Source organism: Rhinatrema bivittatum, chromosome 10, assembly GCF_901001135.1.
Source record: "Rhinatrema bivittatum chromosome 10, aRhiBiv1.1, whole genome shotgun sequence".
Taxonomy (NCBI): domain Eukaryota; kingdom Metazoa; phylum Chordata; class Amphibia; order Gymnophiona; family Rhinatrematidae; genus Rhinatrema; species Rhinatrema bivittatum.
This window is the reverse complement of record NC_042624.1, coordinates 116204284-116220220: the sequence shown is the minus strand read 5'-3', so window position 1 is coordinate 116220220 and position 15937 is coordinate 116204284.

Below are 15937 nucleotides of genomic sequence, written 5' to 3'. Positions count from 1 at the left end.
TATATATACACACACACACACACACACACACACACACACACAGAAACATATGTATTTATATGTAATTTTGTGGAACTTATTTAAAGACATTGCACCCAAACGTGCCCGTTTCCTGCAAAGCGATAAGTGATGAACGCGAGCAGGTCTCCCGCAGCGCTGTTTCCTTTCGGGATCGCACAAGCTCCGCGGTGTTGCGTTACATGCTTTGACCTGAATCGTGGCGCGGCTGCACCACCAGGCTATCACCTGCAGGTCTTAGGTGATGCCTCATATTATGGGAATTGTAACAAATCTGAGGCGCTGTAAATTCCACTGTCCGCATTGCCAATAAACCTTGAACCCTACAAAACAGTTCACTTCCGGCCTGGGTTGTGAGACATCACAGAGGGAATTATATTCCCGTTGCTCTGTGACCAGCACGTTTGAGGCCGATTCCTTCCCTATTTATAGCATCGCCATTAGACCCTCTCTTTTTAAATAACTTGTCAATAGTGCTGCTGGTATGGCACGTCCTATGCAGATCTCTCTGCAGTGCAAAAAAACCCCCCAAAAAAACAGCGCCCAGGGCATAGGGCGTTATTCAGCTCCGCGTAGAAAGTTCCTTCCGCGCTGCTTTACCTTAATGTTTGGGTGAAGTTTTTTTTACTCTCTTATTTACTCTTTCTTTAGTATTTTAAACGCACACTTAATAACTCCTATAGTAATTTATTTAAAATGACGCAGGAAAAATATAACAAGGGAAAGCATGTAAACAAATACAGTACAGCCAACTTGCACGATAGCGCACCTCCGCTTCCAGACTCTGCTCTGTGCCAGTTTGCTTCCAGGGCATATTCGTAAAGCCATCGTTGAGTTTCCGTGAGCCACAGAAGAGCCGATGCTATCGCTGGAACAACCCGTGGCGAAATTAAATTAAAAGAAAAAACAAAACAAAAAAAAAACAACAAACAAATTAGATCAAAAGTAAAATAAGTCCAGATTTCTGGTGTTTTTCGGGAGCAAACGGTGACTATAGTTATATGAGCCAATGTCTCCTCCGTGTGCAGAAAACCCCCAAACTCCACCTTCTTCACGGGGGATTAATGACAAGAGGCCTAGAGGTGCCCATGAGGAATGGACTCCTTCAAAGCAATTGGTTTCCAGCGTAATATCTGGCTGACTGTCTGTCTGTCTATTTGGTATTGTCTATCACCTGACATTTTCTTTGTCTGGCTGCCTCTTTTCTGTAAATATTTGTGGGCTGAGGAAAACAGAAAGCATTTGGAGCATTTACAAGGCAGAGCTAAAAGTCCATAGCTGCCTGCATGGGTGTTAGTCATAGCTGCCTAGCATGGGGGTGGCCTGCCCCGGTCCTGGAGTCCCACGAACAGGCCAAGTGATATCCTCGCACCTCCTCCATCCTGTGCAGTGTGGATATTCTGAAAATGACCTCTTTGTGGCTCTGGAGGACCGGAGTTGGCCGTGTCTGTGTGGCACACACACAGGATACCCCCACACCCAAGACCTTTCCCTGGCCCTGTGAAACAGGTACTTTGCATGAGCTCGACAGAGGCAGCAAGGTCTGAAGTCTAGGTATGAAGGAGAGAGGTGGTTTCCTTTGGAAATAGGACTTTGCATGTTTAACTTTGTGGGCTCAGAAGTTCGCTCCTTGCATTCTGCATTACCCCCAGCATTTTAGGTGTCATAGGAGTGCTGCCTCCCCCTCCATGCTGAAAATCGGAGAGCAGAGATTGCCACTTCATAATAGATTACACGCATTAGCTTCAAGGTTATTATACTGACATATTTACTATTTATTTCCCCAAGAGCCAGCAGAAATATTCATTCTTTGATTTCAGAATTTAAGCTTGCATTTTCTCAGAGTTTTAATCAGCAAAACATTAATGAATGACTGAATGAATTTATTTATTTACACAATTTCTATTCCGCCGACCCACCAATCTCAGAGCACTACAGTCAACATACACACAACTGCTATTAACAAACGGAACGAATGTTAGAGCAGCCAGGCCATGAGCACAGTGTCATTTGTGCGTTGTGGTGAGAGGTCTGGAATCAGGTCGCCTTACAGGCACAGGAGAGGGGCTAAGCTGGGGGCCTAAACCTTCTGGGTTCTGCCTTTGACTTGTAGAGGGAAGAGAAAACCAACCAAGCAACCAGGGATCGGGGATTACAGGAAGCAAAGGAGCGCCTGATGTAGAATTATTGTAACTAGGGCGGTAAATAAATGCATGGCTTGAGCACTTGCTGTTTCACAGTTCGTGCAGGGGTCAGAACACCATTACTGTCCTATTTTCACGTTTCTACGTTCAACTAAGCGGCTTCTCTCTTAAGAAAAGACAGTCAGTAGTTGCACTGAGTTTCTTTTCTGGTTGTTAATTATCTCTAGGATAGGAATTGTTAAACGTATTACAGTATTACAGTTGTATCCCTCCTATCTCTACCTACAGTTGCAGTACAGTACAGTGCAGCTATGTATAAACTGACAAAAGCTTTGCATGGGTTCCCTGGTTTACATATTTAGGTGTCAGGAAGAAGTTATTCGCACAGCTGCTCTGGCATCTGTGAGCCCGTCCCGGGGAGGCTGTTGCATGCTGGAGTCTCGTCTGGATGAACGTGGGAAGCTGGAGTGCCCGAGCACTCCAGAAAATGAAAAGCAAGGGAAAGTAAGCGCCTTTGAAACCCGGAAGAGCTGACTTTAAAAGAAAGCCTTGGGGAGAGGGAAGGCTTGATCTGCAACAGGACGGCGCTGGACCGGGTTTAGCTTGCGCTGTCTCGATGCGGGTAACTTCACTCTCCGGGTGCATTTGCAAGTAAATGCATTCGTTTTACACTCTCCGAAGCCCATGCAAAGGAGAGCCTCCATCCTTCTGCCCGCCTTGGGAGCGCTTTCTGCATTCGTGCAGACGAGCAGCCGTTCAGGTCTGACTGCACCGAAAGGCACCGTGCGCACGTGCGGGCCCACAGCTCTGTTTCCGGGCTTTGCCGCTTCAGGTTTATAAGAAGTGTCACACGCACCTGTCCAAGAGGTAGCTTCTTTTTTTTTTTTTTTTTTAATTTTCTATGAAGCATAGGGACATTACATTTTTTAGAGCGTTTATCTCATTCAATGTTTTATTATATCGTCATTCCCGGTGAGAATCACTAGATCATAACGATTTACAGGTAAAACCTTCATAAGCGTTACAAGGTGCACAGACATTCATAATAAATGGAAGTAGTATCATAGTAGACAGAGCACATGAAAACATAACAAGATTATGGGGGTTTGCTGGGCCCGGGATTTAGGTTTATCCGCGTCATGGGGACCTGGGTGCTGGTGTTACCAGAAAGGACACTTTTCCAAACCCCCCTGGTACGTTTATTGGTGAGGGATCTTGTATCCCTAACTTTCTGCCCTGCCATTGGAGTCTGAGCCCTTAGACTCTGCCCTTCTGCTCCGGTTCAAGAGGACATTTCTTGTTCTTTTCCCACCATCGCCCGCCACCGTGCCCAGAGATCCATAGGCACGGGGGCACGGAGCCTCGGGTGGCACTGCGCCACTATTTATTCCTGATCTTATTAGCAAATGAGCGGACACGGCAGCCATATTAGATTGTAAGCCTCCGGGGATAAATACCTACAGTACCCGAATGTAAACCGGTGTGATATCGCGATTGAGATCGAAATGTCGGTAGATAAAAATAAAATAAAATAAAATAAATAAATATAAATATATGTATCCTTCACTCACCAGCAAGGCGTGTGTTTCGCCAAACCTCGGTTACTCCGAGTTTCTTCCTTGCCCCTCTTACTATTTATTTATTTATTATTATTTATATCCCGACATTCGATCTGCGATATCTCATCGGTTTACATTCGGGTACTGGGTACGGAGATGGTTGCATTTGTTTCCGGGGGTTCTGTTTTAAGCGTTTTCTCCTACTCTGCCTCTCCGGGAAAGTGGACTTTTACTAGTGGGGCCTGCTTATACAACATAAAAAGGAAAACTGGACGAACAGAGTTTAAACGCTGGAAAGGGAAACACGAATAGGGAAACACGTTGGAAAGGGAAAAACTCTATCCGCAGGCTGGACTCCTGCGGATAGAGTCCCGGATGAGGAGGGTCAGGCACAAGATTTATTTCAACGAGAAGAGAGAGAGAGAGCGAGAGAAAGAAAGAGAGAGGGTTTACATATCGCTGTCTACCTCTGTCTCTGTCTTTACTAAGAACACGATTTTGTAACAATCAATCTTCATCTATTTTGTTTTCTTGATGTAAGTCTATTGTTCTGCTTAAGCCATGAACCCCGAATTCAGATTCGCCTCCAGGCACTTTTAAAGTGAAGCACAGACAGGGAAAATAAAGAGCTCCTGTAATTTTATATCACTCGGAGCTTCTCCTATCAATTTAGAATTATTACAGCACTTCACATGTAGGCCTTTGAAACTGGGAAGGGATGCAATTCGGTCCTGTGCAGCACCGAGCACTTTCCAGCCCCACGGATTGCACCCTTAAAGTGACACACAGATGGCTTTGCATATTGTAAATATATTTAAGGTTTGGAAAAAAAAAATGCTGTAACTTTGATATGATATCAATTTTCCTTTTATAGTTCTAATCTTGAATCTCCATCCAGATCATTTCAAATTTCACCCAGCGGATACTGTTTTCGCTCTTGCAAGAAGACATTTTTTTTTCTCTCGTTTGGATCAACAAATGAGGAATTAGCAGAGCACTGGACAAAAGCAAGGGACTTAACGTTTTGTTTAAAACTCCTGGAATCATAAAAAAACCAAAACCGAATAATAGAAATGGTGGCACCCAAAATGCAAAGCTTTCGTGCAATTCAATTTTATTGTTATGTTACACAATGAAAAAAAAATAGCTATAAATGGTTTAGGAGAAGTGTTCGGCATTTAAATATTTTTTTCTGTAAAGCTGTGTCCTAAAATGAAAAAAAAAAATAGGTTACTGAAAAAAATGCTTCTTGATTGATAGCCATAGACTTTGCTTCTGTAAAATCAATTTTAAAATGAAGTTAGAACGCACTCTTATATACCTTATTATCATCAGGGGAACTGCCATACAACCATTAAATAAAGGAGTGAACTAACGAGGGATTTTAATTTGTGAACCTCTTCTGGGCAGTTACATTCATTTCAGCTCTGAGGATGTCTCAGACCAATGTTTGATGCAGATACAGCACACACACTGTAAAACAGCCATGTATTGATTTATTTGGATTTATAGTCCAGCTTTTTTAGGCACTTAGAATATTATAGCCTTTACCATCCTATTCATATCACAAACACACTTTAATCACATCAAAACTTTTTATTTTGTTTTACTTTTTTTTATATATAGAGGTTGGCAGTTTTAAAGCTGGGTAACTGAGTTTAATTAACATTTAAGCTTCAGCATCTCGACAGATTTGCAGATAGAGATGTGACAAATAGTAATCCTTGTCGGGTTGCTCCGTTTCTTCCTTGCCACGTGCAAGCTGGGCGTGTTCCCCTCACACCCTCACTCCCTCACACCCTCACACCCCTCACACCCCTCACTCCCTCACACCTTCACACCCTCACTCCCCTCACTTCCTCACTCCCTCACACCCCCTCACTCCCTCACCACCCTCACTCCCCTCACTCCCTCACACCCTCACTCCCCTCACTCCCTCACACCCCCTCACTCCCTCACACCCTCACTCCCCTCACACCCCTCACTCCCTTACACCTTCACACCCTCACTCCCCTCACTCCCTCACACCTTCACACCCTCACTCCCCTCACTTCCTCACTCCCTCACACCCCTCACTCCCTCACACCCCTCACTCCCCTCACTCCCTCACACCCTCACTCCCCTCACTCCCCTCACACCCCTCACTCCCTCACACCCTCACTCCCCTCACACCCTCACTCCCTCACTCCCTCACTCCCTCAGCAGGTGGCTGTTTGTGTTCCAGCTGCTCGGCAGAGTTTTGCCCGCATAACTTTAAAACAACGATGCCTATGGGTACCTGCAAGAGAAGTCCTTAGCTTCCTCTAAACGCAACCATGTTGAAGAAAGGACTGGTTTTCCAGTGCATCGCCCTCAACCCTGTATAAACGATTTTACAGAAGTAACTAGCAAAATATCGTCGGACTTGGTGGCTGTAAATTAAATATCTTCCCTGATCCCTACACAGACACCATCCGGACACCCTTCCTTTTGTAAGAAAAGTACCACTTACACTCACCCGTGTCTACATTTTGGTTAGTAAAGGATCTCTTTAGCAGTTTATATTCTGGTGCTTTGCTGACCATAATTATTAATTATGGGGGACCCTAACGTGCAATGATGCGTCCTGTTGAGCCGGTTTCACAATTGCTGAGGCACCTACAAACCCAGTCATGTAAGGCTGTGTTCCCGTGTGTAACTCCCCGGCTCTTGCCCACACTAATTTGTGAAAGATTTTTTTTGTCCTGGTTTCGCCGCAGAAGTATCACCCCCGAGGCTTGGGGATTTGCGGTTCGTGTCTGCCTCTCGGGATGGCTCCATTTTAATGTCATTATAGTTGCCGTGGAAACCCATTGGATCATTGCTCCTGGAGTGAACCTAATGACAATGGTTGGTTTAAGATAAATCAGTAAATGTGCAACAGAGGGACCCAGCTATATTAGCGCGAACAACAGCGAGGATTTAACATGTGACCTTTCCAATTATACCAATGATACCTCATCACAGCTGCAGTCACACGGCGCTGGGAAAAATGTGGCTGCCGTAGCCTCGGGAAATCAATGTTCATTTTGCAACCGTTCGAGTCAATCTCTGTTACCCGAACGTCAAAACATTTTAAATATAAATTATCGTGTCAAACAGTGAGTAGTGGTTAGCAGAGGAATTGTTGCTATAATAATCATTTTTAAGTAAATCAAAGAGGAGGGCATCGACCGGATTGGGGGAAATTGAGTGCATGCCTAAAGCAAGTGAGGCATCTGTTCTCTCTGACGTCCACGGAAAATGCACGTGGAACACCTGGCAGGTCACCTATTTATGTAACTTCTAAACCAGGGAGGCAGAAGGATAGTTGTGTATGCCATGGCTGTACCCCCTGAGAGGTGTGTGAAGTTGTGTCATTTGCACATTTTAAGTGACAGATCCTGCCTAGGCGAGCTCGACAGGAAGGTCTGAGGTCCAGAGCAGGTGAGGGCATCTCAGGTAAGTCCATGTTATGCGTTTTCAACAGGGCATGCGGCTAAGGAGTTTATCCCTCTTAGGAAATACAATGAAAAGGCATTATTTTGAAGACTTTTAAAAACAAAACTGCTTTAGCTGCATCCACTTGACTATTACTGTTGGGTAATATCCTCAGGATCTCACAGCTTAGTAACTGGTGGAAAAAAAAAAACAATGAATCTATTGATCAATCAATCTATCACAGATGCATAATAAGATAAAAGTGGTGTGTAGATATAAGCTACATTTCAGAATGGGTTTAGCATGATAATATTAATGAATCCCTTTCCTAAATATTTTATTCTAAAGAGAGAGTGCCAAAAGCTTTTGGAAGATCGGCTTCTATGTTCAGAACGCAGACTCTCTGGGATTTCACAAAATTTGGCATATTTGACCGTGAAAATAAAATGACACTAAGCTCTCAGTTTTGCTGATAATATTAAAGGAAATAACGCTAACATGAAGACAGCATTTCTCTTAACACAAGCAAGGTAATCTTTCAGCTTGAGGCACTGTCTTGCTCTGCTTTCCGTGCTTCATACAGGGGCAGATCCAAAAATCGCAGGGTATCATCCAACCTTCTACGCTAGCCTTAAAAAAAAGGCTCGTGCACCGGTGAACCAGCTACGTGCAGGCGATTATGCAGTGTGAAATCTCTAAAGGTAAATGAAATCCTGGTGAACAGATAGAAAACTTTAATCCCTTGCTCCTCCTCCCCTCCCTCAAGACAGAAATAGTTACTGGGTCTTAAAATATGGTTCAGAGAATTACAAGTAATCAGATCTGCAGGGGGTCAATAGTGCAAACTTTTTAAGACTAATGTTTATTTAGAAAAGTGAGTGGTGTCTGTGTTGGTTTTCTTGTGCCCCAGTGCCAAACTCCTAATGACTTTAACAGATCTTCCAATCCAGAACAAACTGCTGTACACAGCACAGGTTCCTCCTCCTTCAGAAGAAAATACTAGTTCTGCCGCTGCTAATGAATCCGATGTGTAACAATTCTGTTTTACATAGGTGCGCCTTTTATGTCAGATACTAACTTCCCAGGAAACAAATGCAACCCAATTTTACATTTTCTTAGGCAGATAAAGGGTCGGATTTACTAAGATTCGTCTCTCTTTCTGTATCTTAATAAAACAAACCCAAAAAGCGGTGAAATTGTGTATTTGATATCGAAGGCTTCATTTTAGAGCTTTGCCTTAATTTAGGGAAAAAGCAGTATCTGAGTTATTAAAGGCCTTCAGTCACTTAAGATGTATTTTTGACCTGGAAAACAATTTTCATATAAGTGAGTATATTGAAAGGATTGACACAGTCTCATTTTATTTAAATCAAAATATCTTAACACATAGTAATGACCTCTCGAAAAGGAGTTGTCTTTTTTTGGCATTAAGTATGAGTCTTTTTTTTTTTTCTTGTAGCACTGAGCTATTTAAAAGCAAAAAACTAGTCATGGGTCAAGACATCAGGTGGTTCACTCCAAAGCACAGGAGATCCTTTATCCCGGGGGTCCTGACTGAGAACTGGGGCATTGTTTGTATAACTGGAAACCTCGTCAGAAACTTCCAAGGAGCGCTCACTGTCGACCAGAAAAAGATCCACTTGGGGAAATCAGATGCAAACCCCGAGCATGGAGGAGAGCATTCTCTCTGTCTCTTTATGAAGTTATTGAAAAAAATGAGCTGTGGATGAAATGCGGAGATGGGAACTGATGCATTTATTGTTCCCTGGTGCAATGGCAGGAATCCTCCCGATGCACACCCGGGGATATTCTCTGGCAATAAACAAAGCCTCTTTCAAATGCAAAATACCGAGCTGAAGTAAAGTATCTAATTAGGACGTTTACACATCTGTATTTTTCATGGAACTTTCCTGGGTTTCTTTTTTTTTTTATTCCAGTCAAAAACCGCTCTTTAGAGCTTTCAGAAATTAAATATTATGTCCAGTAAGAAGCAGGTTTATAGATTATAAAAGCAGGCTTCCCTGTGTTTTTCTTTTGTCAGATATTTCTGTCGCACAATATGTACATTTAACCTCCTTTCTTTTATATTCCATTATACGTTTCCTGACAAAGGAGAACAAGGTAAGGAAAATGTATATTTTGGTAATTTATAGTTCATGCTAATCACCCGGTAAGGTTTATCCGGTCACAGAAATTGGTCTTTGCATTGTTTTTTTAATTTACTCCAAATTCGGAACAGCATAAAAAAAAGCATCGTTTCAACCAAATATTTATTCGTCCAGAAGAACTCAAGCCCATTTTCCAAGCTTGCCATTGTTATTCTAGGTAAAGAATTCTCCAGGCTGAAGTCTGTGCTCTCAGTAAGGTTGGATTAGATCGGAATCGGTGTCTTCTCCTCCCCAACCCACGTCTGATTTGGAGAAGAGGATTGACCTGAAGGGCGGGGGGCGATGTGTTGGCTTTTCCCCTCCCCACCCACACGAAATGAAGAGCCAGCTTGAGTTGACAGAGGGCAGTTGAAGGATCGCCAGTGCTTGGCTTCAGAAAACAAACTTTGCCTTGAGATGTTCTGGAGACGACTTCTGCCTATGAGAAATGTGGGGGAAAACTTTGCCCTTCCTCCCAGTGGGATTTTTTGTTTTTTTTCGTTTTTTCTTTTTACAATTCCGCCTACGCCTCCATCGGCTTCCAAAATAAACACAAGACATAAATACAAATAAAACGCAGAAAGTCTCTTCTCGGCTAAGGAGTGTGCTTGTTACTGGAAAGGGAAGGGGTTCGAAGGTTTTGTGGTTCTGCTTTTGGAAGCTGCGCCTTTCCGCTTTGAGTTATTTTGTTGCCCTTCTGCTTCGGGGAAACCCAGCGCAAACGAAACGAATCCAGCAAGCGAGGCCTCTCGGTTTCAGCCCCGTCTGGTCGCCCTCTTGCTGACTGCGAGTCGGGCACAGGGAACAAAGCAAAGCGATCTGCGCTGCCCCGACCTTGCCCTGGTTAATAATTCCAGTCCGGGGGATGCGCGCGGAAATCGCAGGTCCAGCTGCTGAGCGCCGAGAGCAGGCTCAGGGTCCCCTTCGGGGGCTGCGCGGGCCTCGCCTCCCCTGAGGTTGGGGCGCCAGGCTGGAGTAGCTCGTCCGCCCCGAAAGGGGATTCGGGGGGCCTCCTTCCCAAAGCGCTCGGGGATTTCGTCCCGGGTGGGGATTTTATTCTGAAGCGGATGGCGTGCGAGATCCCCAGCAGGAGCTTTGCTCCGCCGATGAGATGCACTGCATTCAGGCACCTTCCGTCCCCATCTAAATACCAAGCTCTCTCGCTCTCTCTGGAAACGAGGGGGAAAGGCTGTGATGGATCTCGTTTGTTCTCCTCTCTTGTTTTTACACCCCTCATTAAAAGCGACGTGAAAAAGATTTAAGAGCTAAAGGTTTGTCCCCATTACTTAAACAATACATTTCCCAAACAATAATTTTCTGGGTCCCGAAATAAGTCACAGGCAAGGCCGCAAGAAAGTTTGAATGTATGGAAGAGGAGGAGGAGGGCATGCAAACAGTACTTCATGTTGTGTACATACATCTGGACATCCAGATGTCCCATGGGAATACAGGACATGAACTACAGAGCAGAGAGCACCCTGCATGCCCCAAACCGGGAGAGAACCCTGGCAAGTGTTTTAGGGTAACGGGAAACAATGATCTGCAGACTCATTCTATACTAACCCTATAGGAAATCATCTTGCTCTTGGACCCATAAGCTTAGTCACAATTGGTCCCTCAGACTCATTATAACCTTTGCCTGGAAACATGCATCTGTTCTATTGATTGGGTTAAGTGCCACATACATGCGAAGACTGTTTTTAATGAAGTTCCAACTTTATGATAGGCTTGCAGGTCAGATAACACATAATCTTTCTTTTTTATGACCTGACTCTCATGCATTTCTAATAAATGATTTTTTTTTTTCAACCCCAGACCTACTTCAGATGCCGTAATGGTTTGTTTAGCTTTCATTCGTGTTTGCATGTTTCTTTCCGAGAGACCTGTGATACATTGCCTTCAGCACCAGTATAACCCACGGCTTAAATCCTGCTTCCCTCACTGGTGCTCCTTGTGACCCTGGGCAAGTCCCTTCCCCCTCCTTTATTTATTTATTTAATAACTTTTAATATACCGACGTTCGTAATACACATCACACCGGTTCACAATTAACTCATGAAGGAGGAGAAAGGAAGTGGGAGCAGGCGGGGGAGAGGGGGCGGGAAGGGAGAAAGACAGAAAGAGAGAAAAGCGCAGAAGTAAAGTAGAACGGAGCAACCATAATAATATAACAAAGGTGACTTATATATGTCATTTCCTTAAATTACATCAATGGGGGTGGGGGGAGTACAGAGGATAATAGTCCCTTAGATAGAACAAGAGGATAATAGTCCCTTAGATACTAACTTAGGTACTAATTCACTAACGGGTGGATACAGTAAAGTCCACGGGAGAGCGGGTGCGCACAGGCCACTCTCCTGTGCGCGCGATACGCTGGCAAAATTGAGCGTCCAGTTTTCAACCCGACTTCAATTTTTCGGGACCTCCGACTTAATATCGCCATGATATTAAGTCGGAGGGTGCACAGAAAAGCAGTTTTTACTGCTTTTCTGTGCACTTTCCTGGTCCCCGGAGAAATTAGCGCTTTGGGTCGGCGCTATTTTCTGAAAGTAAAATGTGCGGCTTGGCTGCACATTTTACTTTCTGAATCGCGCGAGAATACCTAATAGGGCCATCAATATGCATTTGCATGTTGCGGGCGCTATTAGGTTCGGGGGGGGGGGGGGGTTGGATGCGTGTTTTTGACCCCTTACTGAATAAGGGGTAATGCTAGCGCGTCAAAAACACGCGTCCAATCGCGGGTTAACAGTGCGCTCCGCACTGTACTGTATCGGCCTGTAAGCTGTGTTAGGCCATTTACTGTATGAAAAATGCTGTTTTTCATATGGTAAATAGCCTATGTGGGACATAACCTGAGGTATTTCAAATTCTTTGTCTTATTTTAGCCTCAATGCCATGGGCATTTAAATGAACTGATTAGCATGCAAATTCATGCTAATCAGCTCATAAATACACTAAATGATGCAAATCACAAAATGCAGCTGGCCAAAAATTTGGCAAGCTACAGTATTTGACCTGAAGTTAGCTACAAATTAGTTCATGAGATGTAGCTAATTTCCCTAGGGAGCACTGAGATATTAATGCACATCCCCAAACTCCCAGGGCCCTGTCTGAAAGGGCCCAGGTATGCCCCCTTATGTAAAAGTGATCAAAAACCCTGGAAGTCTTCCTATACACCCTGTCCACTTCCCCACAGCGCCCCTGGAGTTAGCCAATTATCAAAATATAAGAAAAGTACATTTTGAATATCTGCGCCAGACATGGTGGCCATTTTTCAAAATGGCGCCGCCCAATTTATCCCCTATCACATGATGGCACAAAGTCTGGGTGGCGCCATTTTGAAAAATGGCGGCCAGTGGTCCAGCCTCAAGTGGTTGGAGTTTTTTTTATGAAGTGTGTGTGTGTGGGTGGGGGGAGGGTTCGGGCAGGGTGGGGCCTGGTGCTGATATAAAAAAATATTTTCCATATATTTTGACAAGCCATTTCCAAGTTGGGGGGGGGGGGGGTGGGTAGGACAGGGGGGGGTCTATGCAGATGCCTGGGTTATTGAGTACTTTCTGGGGTGGGGAGGCTTTCTTGGGGCCATTGGCTTCTTTAAGGAAAGGGCAATCCCCATAGTCGTGGGGCCACCATCGCACGTAACTGCAAAGAAAAACCCCATGGGAATCCCACAGCGGCAGGGCCATTTATCACAGCTTGGTGACACCCGCAGTATTTTTCCCTTGTGGGAGAAAAACCCCTTGGCCATGTGAATGAGCCCCTTGGAATGTAAGCCCTCTGGGGCAGGGAATATCCACCGTACCTGCATTTAACACTCCTTGAATTCAGGTTTGGCAAAGGCAAATAATTAAATCCCCAAGGCGACTCAGGATTGTGCAGCCTCACAGGGAAATAAATACAGGTCACCGGAGTGCATGCTGCTGCACTCGCTTTAAAGACAAACACGGTATCAGAAGCACAGTTCCCATAATATTTTATTCTGGGTACAAAAAAAAAAAGAGTAGAGAGTTACAGCCAGGGCCGGGCAAATCAGGCCCTTCCCTAGAGCACCAAACCTTGTTGTGTGTGTTAGGCCAGGGGAGGGGTGGCAGCAAACTCCTGCCAGCTGCTGGCGAAGCCCCTTATGAATGGTGGGAGAGGGGCCCAGAGCCACCAGCAGAGCCCCTCCCTCCAGCGGTCGAAGAAGGAGGGGGCCCAGCGTCGGGAGGAGCTGGGTAGGGGTAGAGAGAGAGAGAGAGGGGGGAGTGGGTACTCGGAGCTGTGAAAAGAGCAGAAAAAGGTTGGGAGGATGCTGAAATGTTAGGTGTGGCGAGGAGATAGGAGAATACTGGAGAAGAAGAGATGCTGGGCAGAGGGAGAAGGAAGAGCCTGAGGGCAGGGTTGCCGCAGCAGGGTCAGTGCCAGCAAGGAAGCGAGCACTGTGCTGGAGCTGCTGCCCATAGGTAAGGCTGGTGGCGGGAAGAGGGACGCCTTGAGCACCTGAGAACCTTGCACTGGCCCCGCTTACAGCAGCTGTGCCAGAATCATTCTTTGATAATTAAAGCAAGCGGGTATAATCAGCTCTCCTTTCTCTGTTGATTTGCAGCTCGTTCCTGAGGGGAGCGTTAGTCTTACCTCTGTACACAACGCCTTATTGCGTCACGTCATCCACCTCGGGCCTGCTTTTCGGAAAAAGGCAGCATATCGAACGCTTATAAATAAATCAGTGGGGTTTTTTTTCTTTTTTTTTTTAAAGCTCCTTGCACTTTGCCATTCTGATTATTGTGAATCGTTGTACATGTGGGCGCTGCTGTGCAGAGTCCCGTGCATGTAAATGGGGATAGAGAGTGAAGAATTTGAAACGTGTACTCGAGGGGAGGGAGTTTACAAAGCAGGCAGGGATAAAAGGTGCCCACGTTTTATTCCAAGAAGAGCAGCAGCACGAGAACTAATATATTACCAGGGCTCCGCCTGGAGGCCGTGTGTCAGTGCAAAGACGAGTCATGCATTTTAGGAACCTCAGGCTGATCATTTCTGCTGATCTCAAGGCAAGGCCAGCTTTACTATGTAGGCAATCTGGAGGGAGGGGGGAAGAGTAGGGCGGTCCCCTCCCCCATCCTCCCCCATCCTTCCCCTTTTCCAGCATCCCCCTCTCACTTTATAGTTGCCCGCTGTCCCTCTATACTGGCACAGGCCTCATCCCCTCAGCGGCAACGTCAACAAGGAAATTTAGCACGAGGCCTCAGAGGTCCTGCGGCTCCCAGCCCCCTCCTCCTGCGTGGGTTTTCCGTGCGAGGGGCAGCGCGCCGCGGGGCCTCTGAGCAGCCGAGGGCTCTCAGGCCTGGTGCGGAGCTTCCTTGTTGACGCTGCTGCTGCTGCAGGGCCGGGGTTGGAGCTGGCATGGAGGAGAGGAGCAGAACCGCAGGCCCAAATCAGTGGCGTGACAATGGTGGCGGTCTGGCGCCTGAGAAAACCCGGTGCTGAGGGCAGCTTGCCTAGGTTGCCTGTGCCTAAATCCGGGCCTGCTTCAAAGTAATGAATGAGTGTGTGTGACAAGACGGTTGCCAGAGCCAGAGCATGCACAGGGAAGTGGCATAATCAGTGAATGCCTCTGTGCAGGCCATGGTAGAGACTCACTGTGTCCAACAAACTGAAATGAGCTAAACTGCATGGCATATCTTTATTTGCGGCAGCCATGTGAATATGCTGCACTTATTGCCTTGAGTGCACTACAGCACGATTCAGCCCCATTCCAGACACTACTAGTGCCAGGCTTTGTAAATGAACCTGAAAGAGAGGACCTGGGAGGTATTTGTCGTTAATAGTTTATCAGTCTGACCACACTGATTTGCAGTAAATAACATAGATAAGGCTGTTAACTATAGAAACTGACAGCTATGTGTGCTTACGGAAAAGGGAAGGGGGTCTGCAAAACTGATCAATATTGCAATTCTGTTAAAGATTCTGTTCCGTACTTCTGTGCATTGAATTTTGCTTCTCTCTTGAGACTGACCAGCCGAGCCAAGGGCTATATTGAACCTTGGGCCATCTCATGTGTTTCCATATCAGTTACCCCAGGCTATTGCAGCTATTAAAATAAAATTGTTGGAAAGGGCTTTCTCATTTGGTTGTGCTGTTGCCAAAAGAATCTGGGAGGTGGAACAAGCAGAGCAAACACATTCTGTGTCTGGATTCCAGCACTCTAAATAGTATTGGGTTTGTGAGTGCCCACCTTGCTTCATTATTGTACCATGTACCAGAGGGGTGAGAAAACATTAATGCAGGGACCCCTAAGGTCAAGTAAGAGTGAGAGCTTCCCAAGAACCAGAAGAAAGCTGGTGCTCTGGTAATGTTCAGGGAAGGAGAGAATCCCATTCTTGGAGCAGGAGACTTCCATTTTGGGTTGCACAGAAGGGATCTGATATTAAGAGAGAATAGGAAATAGCCCGACTTATTCAATCAGTGTGACAAGTGGCCAGCAGGGTGCTTCACATTTGGGGGGAGAGGAGCTGGACTAACGATCAGGCCGATACAGTAAAAATCGCGGGAGAGCGGGCGAGCGCCCAGCACGCACACAGGCCACTCTCCTGTGCGCACGATTCAGAAAAAAAAATTATTCAAATTAGGGCCCGCGGTAAAAAGAGGCGCTAGG